The sequence below is a fragment of the Triticum dicoccoides genome, chromosome 4A (assembly GCF_002162155.2).
Source record: "Triticum dicoccoides isolate Atlit2015 ecotype Zavitan chromosome 4A, WEW_v2.0, whole genome shotgun sequence".
Taxonomy (NCBI): domain Eukaryota; kingdom Viridiplantae; phylum Streptophyta; class Magnoliopsida; order Poales; family Poaceae; genus Triticum; species Triticum dicoccoides.
Window position 1 is genome coordinate 344,713,988 of NC_041386.1, and position 12,391 is coordinate 344,726,378.

Sequence of the window (12,391 nt, forward strand, 5' to 3'; positions counted from 1 at the left end):
AACATGGCCAAAGAAAGTTAATCCCTACAAAATCATATAGTTTAGTCATGTTTCATTTTCATCACACAAGAATGCTCTCATCATGCACAACCCCGATGACAAGCCAAGCAATTGTTTCATACTTTAGTAATCTCAAACCTATGAACTTTCACGCAATATATGAGCGCGAGCCGTGGACATAGCACTATGGGTGGAATAGAATATAATGAGGGGGTTATGTGGAGAAGACAAAAAAGGAGAAAGTCTCACATCAACGAGTCTAATCAATGGGCTATGGAGATGCCCACCGATTGATGTTAATGCAAGGAGTAGGGATTGCCATGCAACAGATGCACTAGAGCTATAAATGTATGAAAGCTCAACAAAAGAAACTAGTGGGTGTGCATCCAACTTGCTTACTCACGAAGACCTAGGGCACTTGAGGAGGCCCATTGTTGGAATATACAAGCCAAGTTCTATAATGAAAAATTCCCACTAGTATATGAAAGTGACAAAACAAGAGACTCTCTAATATGAAGATTAAGGTGCTACTTTGAAGCACAAGTGTGGCAAAGGATAGTAACATTGTCCCTTCTCTCTTTTTCTCTCATTTTTTTGGGCCTTCTCTTTTTTATGGCCTTTCTCTCTTTTTATGGCCTTTCTCTTTTTTTATGTTCCTCACTAGAGACAATGCTCTAGAAAATGATGATTATCACACTTCTATTTATTTACAACTCAATGATTACAACTCAATACTAGAACAAAGTGACTCTATATGAATGCCTCCGGCGGTGTACCGGGATATGCAATGGACCAAGAGTGACATGTATGAAAGAATTATGAACGATGGCTTTGCCAAAAATACTATGTCAACTACATGATCATGCTAAGCAATATGACAATAAATCTCGGAATGGCTATGGAAATGCCATAATAGGTAGGTATGGTGGCTGTTTTGAGGAAGATATAAGGAGGTTTATGTGTGAAAGAGTGTATCATATCACGGGGTTTGGATGCACCGGCGAAGTTTGCGCCAACTCTCAATGTGAAAAAGGGCAATGCACGGTACCGAAGAGGCTAGCAAGGATGGAAGGGTGAGAGTGCGTATAATCCATGGACTCAACATTAGTCATAAAGAACTCACATACTTATTGCAAAAATCTACAAGTCATCAAAAACCTCGATACTACGCACATGCTCCTAGGGGGATAGATAGGTAGGAAAAGACCATCGCTTGTCCCCGACCGCCACTCTTAAGGAACACAATCAAATAACACCTCATGTTTCAAATTTGTTGCATAATGTTTACCATACGTGCATGCTATGGGACTTGCAAACTTCAACACAAGTATTTCTCAATTTCACACCTACTCAACTAGCACGACTTTGATATTATTACCTCCATATCTCAAAATAATCATCAAGCATCAAACTTCTCTTAGTATTCAAAACACTCTTAAGAAAATTTTACTAACTTTGAATACCTAGCATATTAGGATCTTAAGAAAATTACCAAGCTATTAAGACTCTCAAAACAATCTAAGTGAAGCATGAGAGATCAATAGTTTCTATAAAACAAATCCACCACCGTGCTCTAAAAGATATAAGTGAAGTATTAGAGCAAAACTATATAACTCAAAAGATATAAGCGAAGCTCATAGAGTATTCTAACAAATTCCAAATCATGTATGGCTCTCTCAAAAGGTGTGTACAGCAAGGATGATTGTGGTAAACTAAAATTCAAAGACTCAAATAATACAAGACGCTCCAAGCAAAACACATATTATGTTGCTAATAAAAATATAGCTCCAAGTAAAGTTACCGATAGAAATAGAGGAAAGAGGGGATGCCTTCCAGGGCATCCCCAAGCTTTGGTTTTTAGGTGTCCTTGTATTATCTTGGGGGTTCCATGGGCATCCCCATGTTTGTCTCTTGCCACACCTTGTTCCATAATCCATCAAATCTTTTCCCAAAACTTGAAAACTTCACAACACAAAACATAAAGTAGAAAATCTCGTGAGCTCCGTTAGCGAAAGAAAATAAAAGACCACTTCAAGGTACTGTAATGAAGTCATTATTTATTTATATTGGTATTATACCTACTGTATTCCAACTTCTCTATGGTATATAAACTATTTTACTAGCCATAGATTCATCAAAATAAGCAAACAACACACGAAAAACAGAATCTGTCAAAAACAGAACAGTCTGTAGTAATCTGTAGCTAGCGCAAGATCTGTAACCCCAAAAATTCTAAAATAAATTTCTGGACGTGAGGAATTTATCTATTAATCAAAATAAAAATGACAGCAGTTCTCGTGAGCGCTAAAGTTTCTGTTTTTTACAACAAGTTCAACAAGACTTTTCCCCAAGTCTTCCCAACGGTTCTGCTTGGCACAAACACTAATTAAACACAAAAACTGAACCAAAACAAAGGCTAGATAAATTATTTATTACTAAACAGGAGCAAAAAACAATAAATAAAAATAAAATTGGGTTGCCTCCCAAGAAGCTCTATCGTTTAACGCCCCTAGCTAGGCATAACAAGCAAGAATAGATCTAGGTATTGCCATCTTTGGTAGGCAATCCATAAGTGGCTCTCATAATAGATTCATAAGGAAATTTAATTTTCTTTCTAGGGAAGTGTTCCATGCCTTTCCTCAATGGAAATTGGAATCTAATATTTCCTTCCTTCATATCAATAATGGCACCAATCGTTCTAAGGATAGGTCTACCAAGAATAATAGGACATGAAGGATTGCAATCTATGTCAAGAACAATAAAATCTACGGGCACATAATTCCTATTTGCAACAATAAGAACATCATTAATTCTTCCCATAGGTTTCTTAATAGTGGAATCCGCAAGGTGCAAGTTTAGAGAGCAATCATCAAAATCACGGAAACCTAACAAATCACACAAAGTCTTTGAAATCGTGGAAACACTAGCACCCAAATCACATAAAGCATAGCATTCATGATCTTTAATTTTAATTTTAATAGTTGGTTCCCACTCATCATAAAGTTTTATAGGGATAGAAACTTCCAATTCAAGTTTTTCTTCATAAGATTGCATCAAGGCATCAACAATATGTTTACTAAACGCTTTATTTTGACTATAAGCGCGAGGAGAATTTAGCACGGATTGCAACAAGGAAATACAATCAATCAAAGAGCAATTTTCATAGTTAAATTCCTTGAAATCCATAATAGTGGGTTTAGCAACATCTAGGGTTTTAATTTCTTCAATCCCACTTTTATCAAATTTAGCATCAAGATCAACAAATTCCAAATTCTTGGAACGCCTTCTAGGTAAAGGTAGATCATATTAAGTCCCATCATTATCAATATTAATATTGTAAAACAAAGATTTAATAGGGGATATATCAATAACTTTTAGATCTTCATCTTTATTTTCATAGGAACTAGAAGAACACGCTCTTATAAAGGCATCTTTCTTAGCACGCATCCTAGCGGTCCTTTGTTTGCATTCATCAATGGAAATTCTCATGGCTTCGAGAGACTCATTGATATCATGCTTAGGTGGAATAGATCTAAGTTTCAAAGAATCGACATCAAGAGATATTCTATCAACGTTCCTAGACAAATCATCAATCTTAAGCAATTTTTCTTCAATCATAGCATTAAAATTCTTTTGCGAAGTAATAAATTCTTTCATATTAGATTCAAAATCAGAGGGCATCTTATTATAATTTCCATAAGAATTGTTGTAGGAATTACCATAATTATTAGAGGAATTACTGGGATAAGGCCTAGGATTGAAATTTCCTCTATACGCGTTGTTACCAAAATTGTTCCTACCAACAAAATTCACATCCATAGATTCATTATTATTCTCAATCAAAGTAGACAAGGGCATATCATTTGGATCAGAAGAAACACTCTTATTAGCAAATAATTTCATACGTTCATCCATCTTTCCACTCAAAACATTAATTTCTTCTATCGCATGCACCTTTTTATTAGTAAATCTTTCAGTATGCCATTGAGAATAATTAACCATAATATTATCTAGGAGTTTAGTAGCTTATCCTAAAGTGATTTCCATAAAAGTGCCTCCCGCAGCCAAATCTAAAAGATTTCTAGAAGCAAATTTCAATATGGCATAAAATTTTTGTATAATCATCCACAAATTTAAACCATGACTAGGGCAATTCCGTATCATTAATTTTATTCTCTCCCAAGCTTGTGCAACATGTTCATGATCAAGTTGCTTAAAATTCATAATATCGTTTCTAAGAGAGATGATCTTAGCGGCAGGAAAATACTTAGAGATAAAAGCATCTTTGCGCTTGTTCCATGAATCAATACTATTTTTAGGCAAAGACGAAAACAAAGCTTTAGCACGATCCCTAAGCGAAAAAGGAAATAGCTTCAATTTAACAATATCATTATCCACATCTTTCTTCTTTTGCATGTCACACAAATCAACGAAGCTATTTAGATGGGTAGCGGCATCTTCACTAGGAAGGCCCGGAAACGGAGCTTTCATGACAAGATTCAGCAAAGCAACATTAATTTCACAAGATTCAGCATCGGTAAGAGGAGAAATCGGTGTGCTAATAAAATTATTATTGTTGGTATTGGTGAAGTCACAAAATTTAGTATTATCTTGAGCCATCGTGACAAACAAGCAAGCTAACACACAAGCAAACAAAAAGCAAGTGGGCAAAAAGAGGCAAATAGACAAAGAGAGGGAGGATAGAGAGAGGGCGAATAAAACGACAAGGGTGAAGTGGGGGAGAGGAAAACGAGAGGCAAATGGCAAACAATGTAATGTGGGGGATAAGGGTATGTGATGTGTACTTGGTATGTTGACTTTTGCGTAGACCTCCCTGGCAACGGCGCCCGAAATCCTTCTTGCTACCTCTTTAGCACTGCGTTGGTTTTCTCCGAAGAGGAAGGGATGATGCAGCAAAGTAGCGTAAGTATTTCCCTCAGTTTTTGAGAACCAAGGTATCAATCCAGTAGGAGGCTACGCGCGAGTCCCTCATACCTGCACAAAACAAATAAATCCTCGCAACCAACACAAATAGGGGTTGTCAATCCCTACAAGGCCACTTAGGAGAGTGAGATCTGATAGATATGAAATATTTTTGGTATTTTTATGATAAAGATGCAAAGTAAAATAAAGGCAAAGTAAATAGCACAGGAAATAACTAAGTAGTAGGAGATCAATATGATAAAGATAGACCCGGGGGCCATAGGTTTCACTAGTGGCTTCTCTCGAGAGCATAAGTATTCTATGGTGGGTGAACAAATTACTGGTGAGCAATTGACAGAATTGAGCATAGTTATGAGAATATCTAGGTATGATCATGTATATAGGCATCATGTCTGAGACAAGTAGACCGACTCCTGTCTACATCTACTACTATTACTCCACTCATCGACCGTTATCCAACATGCATCTAGAGTATTAAGTTAAAAACAGAGTAACGCCTTAAGCAAGATGACATGATGTAGAGGGATAGACTCATGCAATATGAAGAAAACCCCATCTTGTTATCCTCGATGGCAACTATACAATACGTGCATTGCTACCCCTATTGTCACTGGGAAAGGACACCGCGAGATTGAACCCAAAGCTAAGCACTTCTCCCATTGCAAGAAAGATCAATCTAGTAGGCCAAACCAAACTGATAATTCGAAGAGACTTGCAAAGATAACCAATCATACATAAAAGAATTCAAAGAAGATTCAAATATTATTCATAGATAGACTTGATCATAAACCCACAATTCATCGATCTCAACAAACACACCGCAAAAAGAAGATTACATCGAATAGTTCTCCACAAGAGAGGGCGAGAACATTGTATTGAGAGCCAAAAAGAGAGAAGAAGCCATCTAGCTACTAACTATGGACCCGTAGGTCTGAGGTAAACTACTCACACTTCATCAGAGGGGCTATGGTGTTGATATAGAAGCCCTCCGTGATCGATGCCCCCTCCAGCGGAGCTCCGAAACAGGCCCCAAGATGGGATCTCATAGATACAGAATGTTGTGGCGGTGGAATTAGGGTTTTGGCTCCGTATCTGATCGTTTGGGGGTACGTAGGTTTATATAGGAGGAAGGAGTACGTCGGTGGAGCAACATGAGGGCCACGAGGCTGGAGGGCGCACCTGGGGGGTAGGCACGCCTGCCTACCTCGTGGCCTCCTCTTTTCTTTCTTGACGTAGGGTCCAAGTCTCCCGGGTCTTGTTCGTTGAGAAAATCACGTTCCCGAAGGTTTCATTCCGTTTGGACTCCGTTTGATATTCCTTTTCTTCGAAACCCTAAAATAGGCAAAAAACAACAATTCTGGGCTGGTCCTCCGGATAATAGGTTAGTCCCAAAAATAATATAAAAGTGGATAATAAAGCCCAATAATGTCCAAAACAGTTGATAATATAGCATGGAGCAATCAAAAATTATAGATACGTTAGAGACGTATCAGCAGTACGGGGGTGTTCGGGATGTAATCTAAACACTCTTGATCAAGTTGTTTGGTCCTTGAAGGACGTGTTTAGCGCGACGAACCAGGCAATCGGATTATGCGGCTTTAGCACCCTCACTTAGCCAAAGGAGTTTGACAATAGAAATATAGGCGCAACCCCTAGTATCCGAACTAGGATGCTGAAAACACTTGACCGGGTAAGTACCAATCCCTCGCGTAATGCAGAAAAAATCTCTAAGGATTTGAGACCTCCGAAGAGCTGACCGGCTCTCTCCGCATCATGACAGTCAGTTTTTGGCTTTCTCTACTGAGGTGCTCATCCGGGTAAACCAGGGCACAATCGTAGTAGTTCTCCCTTTACTACCCTAGCCGATACAGCGGAACGTAAGGTAGTAAGCACAGGAGGTGGGCAACCCAACTATTGACCAAAAACATGATTCGGAGCTAATGCATATAGTGCTAAATTCGGTGTGCCGAACTATACTGTAAAAAGTGTTCAGACATTCTTGTAGTGTTGTGGGGCGCTATGGAGCCCCTGCCAAATTGAAACATACGGAAGTTATCGAAAAAGAAAAAGCAGAAAGATTAGTAAGCTAAAAGCCACAAAATTTGGGTCGCAAACTATTTCCATTATAATTTCATTGGTGTGTTAAAGCGCATTTATACAAGTAGTGCAATAAGCAGAAAGCTATTTGATATGCCTTAACCAAGAGAGAGCTATATGTGGGTCCTAAAAACAGGTAAAGGGATCGTTAAAGAAACCACCTAAAATTTCCCCAGTACATACATGCTTCTTGTCGTCTTGGTGTATTTATCCTTCAAAAAAGAACCGATGGTCAAGCCATCAGGGAAGGCCTATGAAAAAGAGACCTGAAAAAGGAGGAAAAAGGAAACGGTAGAAGTGTGCGTGTGTCCGGGGGCGGTCGAGCCGTATTGTGGATCACAAGCTAGTTATGCCTCCATCCATGCCCATGGTATTTTGAGTGCATAGTTATGTATGTGCGGTACAATTGCCGCAACTTGGTTGGGATTGGGATGGAGGGCGAATTGCTAGTCGAGCTATTGATGGGCCGAGCTGTCCTGCTGCAGAATAGTCTCGACACTCTTGACAGTGTCCGAGAGCTCGGCCACCGAATTAAGGTTCTGTTTGAAAAGGCCGCTCTATACTTCTACTACTAAGGTGGCGGTGTGCTCCTCGGTGCAGAGGGAACATTCCGTGTTTCCATCAGGACTCGCGTCAGGTGAAACTCATCAATTATTGGGTCCAGGAGTAGTGCGGTTGAACCACCGTGACAGATACTGGTCGGATGATCCTGGTGATCGAATGTGATCGGGCATGACGACCATGGATTAAATTTTGGGGCGACTGGCTCTATCGCGTAGACGTCCCTAAGCGCGCGCTTGCGCTCCCTCTTAGGGATGTGGGTAGCATATATCATGTTCACCGTTTTGACTTGAGGGGGAACTTCTTTTGTCCCCCTATGTTCGGTGGCCGGGGCACCTCGTTGTCGTCTTCGCTTTACGATCCCTGCTCCTTGCTTTCGGCATTTAACTTGCCGGCCAGTTCAAAAACCCAACAATCTCTGTTGGTATGATTGGGTGGTTTGGCTGGGGTGCCACGAATCTGGCACGGACGATCGAGTATGCGGTCCAAGCTAGATGAGCCCGAATTGTTCTTTTTGAATGGCTTCTTCTGCTGACCAGACTTAGAGCCACTGAATCCGGCATTGACCGCCGTATCACCGGTGTTTTCATTGTTGTTTCGACGCTTGTATCTATTGCGTTGGGACTTGTCGTTACTAGGCTTCAGGGGTGCCAGCGTCGCTTGCACTGTTTTTGCTACGGGCCAGCCAACTATCCTCACCTGCACAAAAGCGGGTCATGAGAGCCATGAGGGCTACCATGGACTTCGGCTTTTCTTGGCCGAGGTGGCGGGCGAGCCATTCGTCGTGGATGCTGTGTTTAAAGGCCGCTAGGGCTTCGGCATCCAGACAGTCGACGATCTAGTTGTTTTTAGTTAAGAACCTAGTCCAGAATTTCCTGGCAGACTCTCCGGGCTATTGAACTATACGGCTTAAGTCATCAGCATCCGGAGGTCGAACATATGTACCTTGGAAGTTGTCAAGGAAGGCTTCTTCCAAGTCCTCCCAGCTGCCGATGGAATTTTCGGGGAGGGTGTCCAGCCAGTGCCAGGCTGGTCCTTTGAGTTTTAGGGGGAGGTATTTAATGGCATCAAGGTCGTCGCCGCGGGCCATATGAATATGGAGAATGAAGTGTTCGATCCATACCGCGGGATATGTGGTTCCATTGTATGATTCGATATTCACGGGTTTGAACCCTTCTAGGAATTCATGTTCCATGAATTCCTCAGTGAAGCAAAGAGGGTGTGCGTCTCCTCTCTATCGGGCCGCATCGCGACGTAGCTCCAATGGAGTCCGTCTGCAGCTTTCGGCCCACGTATGACTAGGTTTGTCACGTCCGAATAGAGAGCAGTCGGCACGTGCCGAGGCACGTCCTCGTGATCCGTAGATCAATCTGGTATGTCCTGCTCCATTGTTCAGGTCCTGCCGAAGGTCATATGTATGACCGCGAGCTATTTTACCTCTGTATTTGCAATGAGGCGGGGCGGGCTGGTGCTCGGCTTGATTTTCCGTTCTATCCCGACCATGTGGTGGTCGGTCAGCCGCATTGCGCGATGGTGGTATGTGCTCCGGCGCCTTGTCATCAAATTGAGGTAGCAATTTGCACTTCGGGTAGCTTTTGGCCGGGCACCTGAGGCCGTATTCTTCGGCTGCTAGGACATCGGTCCATTTATCATTGAGAAGATCTTGGTCATCTTGAAGCTGCTGCTACTTCTTTTTCAGGCTCCTTGCAGTGGCTATTAACTGGCGCTTGAAGCACTCCTGCTCAAGAGGTTTCTCAGGCACGATGAAATCCTTAGTGCCGAGGCTTGCCTCGTCCTCGGAGAGTGGAAGATAATTACTGTCCTCCGAGTTTCGTGCGTGGCCTGTTTATTAGGGCTAACTTGCCCATCTTCCCATTCATCCTATTCGGAAGTTGCATCAACGGGGTCTTCATTGTCTTCGGCACCTTCTGGAGTGTTATCTTCTCCTATGCCAGTGTTGTTGTCTTTGCTGCGGCATGACTTAGAGCGGCGCCGCTGACATCGGCGCTTTGACTGTATCTCGGGAGGTTTATCCTGAACTGGATCTTCTTTGTCATCATCGCTCTTCTCTCTTGGTGCATCCACCATGTATACATCATATGAGGAAGTGTCCATCCAGCGTATGGTAAATGGCGGGTTTTGGGCCTCTTCTTATCTAGCATCGTCGTCCATACCGTCGATGTCGTCAGAGTCGTAATCGAGCATGTTAGTTAAGTCTTCGACAGTGGCTATGAAGTGGGCGGTGGGTGGGAAGTGAAATTCTCCGTCATCAGCCTCCGGTTTGAACCGTATACAATTCGGCTGTGGGCCCCCTGCTAAGGATAGTGCTCTTAACGAGTTTAACAGTCGCCCATGGGCGAGTGTCGGAAGATATCCGCGGAGCTGAATTTGACGATCGATAACCGATCAAGCTCGACATACGCAGACGCACAAGGTTTGGTACCTGTAGCCGGAGATGGGTCCATGGTTCCGGTGACAAAGATGTCACTTGAAGTTATGTCTGTGTGCGGCTCCAACGCTACTAAGTCTGCGGCTTCCGTAGCGGGGTTGAGCTTCTCGTCTTCGGATGGCACGATCTGCTCCGGATCTAGGGCTAGAGCAGCTACATGAACTATCTCCTACGTATGGACCGATGACAGATTTACGTCATGTTCAACGTGGTGGCAGGGAGCGGCTGCCGTGGTCTCGAATCCGTCGAAGATCAAGTATCCATGGATATCCGCGACGTAGTTCAAGCTTCCAAATCTGACCTTGTGGCTAGGGGCGTAGCTTTCGATCTGCTCCAGATGGCCAAGCGAGTTGGCCCACAGTGCAAAGCTGCTGAACACGAAGATCTGTCAGAGGAGGAAGACATCCCCTTGGACAGCGTCGTTGTAGATGATTGAAGGAGCCATCAAACCTTTTGATGACGGCACAATGGAACTCTCAATGAAAGCACCAATGTTAGTGTCAAAACCGGCGGATCTCCGGTAGGGGGTCCCGAACTGTGCGTCTAAGGTCGACAGTAACAGGGGACGGGGGACACAATGTTTACCCAGGTTCGGGCCCTCTCTATGGAGGTAATACCCTACTTCCTTCTTGATTGATCTTGATGAATATGAGTATTACAATAGTTGATCAACCACAAGATCGTAATGGCTAAACTCTAAAAGTATAGCTTGTATGAGTATGATTATCTGGCCATCTATGGACCTAGCCCTCCGGTTTATATAGACACAGGAGGGATCTAGGGTTACATAATGCCGATTACAGAGAAAAGAATATTCATATTTGATCAGAAAGCTTGCCTTCCACGCCATGGAGAGTCCCATCTGGACACGGGTAGAGTCTTCGGCCTTTGTATCTTCACGGCCCATCAGTCCGTCCCATATCCAATAGGTCAGACGCCCGAGGACCCCTTAGTCCAGGACTCCCTCACTATCCTCCAGATCAACCCGACTTCACATCACTCAGAGGTACCCCTCGGGGCCGACCCGATGTCATCATGGTTCTGTGGTAAGTCAAAGTAACCGTGTGTCTGAAACAGCAAGGGGGAAACCTGAGGAATCACCCTCGATGGATTCCCACTCGATGTAACCATCAAGGTGGACTTGGAGGAATCACCCTCGTTGGTCCACACTAGAGGGTTTGCACGACAGAGTCATTATCGGGAGTGGCGAGGGAGGAATCACCCTCGATTACCACGACCAAATAGCTAAACTACAGGGTTAACATCAGAAGTACTGACAAGGTACCACCCTCGGCACTCGATAGTAACTCTGCAGAATCGTACAACTAAGGGGGGTGATGTGCGGTGTCGGGGCCTGGGCGTCGATCACGTTGATCGAGTCATCGAACATAAAGCGGGGCAACTGGTACAAGGTGGGGGTCACTGATGGATCTTTAACTAGCCTATACTAAGCAATTTAGAATAAGCAGGTAAGGTATGAAAAGTAGGTAGCAAAAACAGGCTATGCGTCAGAATAGGAGCAAACAATAACAGTAGCAAAATCTAATACAAGCATGAGAGAATGGAATGGGCGATAGCAGGATGATCAAAGGGGGGGGGGCTTGCCTATAAGCTCTGCTGAAAGAGAAGAAGGGTCATCGGCGGCGTAGTCGATCATAGTGGCATCAGCAGCGGTCTCAGGGTCTACCGGAGAGAAGAGGGGGAAGAAACAATAAATATAAAGCAAACAAAGCATCATAAAGCATAACATGGTAATACGCGGTGTTAGGGGTGAACTAACGCATTGCTAGACGTTGCAGACGGAGAGGGAAAATATCCGGAGGGGTTTTTCCAGAGTCTGACTTTTTCCGGATAGATTAAAAGAGAGGGGACGGTTCCATGTCCAGCATGCTAGGGGCATGTGACAGATGAGCGGACCACGTATCCGGATTCTTTGGATTTTTCTGAGCAAGTTTCATATATAAAACCTTTTTATCTAAGTTACGGTTTATTTTGTACTAATTTTCAAAGTTTTAAAAATGTTTCTGAAATTTCCTGAAAATTGACTAAGTCTGACAATTGCTTAGTTTTAAACATCACTTAGCTGTTTTTCAAAGGCTATAACCATTGTTCTATTCATTCTATGGATTAGTGCCTTATATCAATATTGATCACTTCCAGTGCTCTACAAGATGGTATCAATTGCATCTCTGTTAGATCCTTGTAACCTGTTTATTTTCTGCTCTAATGTAGCTACCAGAATAACTCTGTTTTCAGTCTTTTCTGTTAACAGAACATAGACTTTTATCATTTTCATAGGATTTAATCCGTGCCTCAAATGGATTTGTTCCAATGGGATAA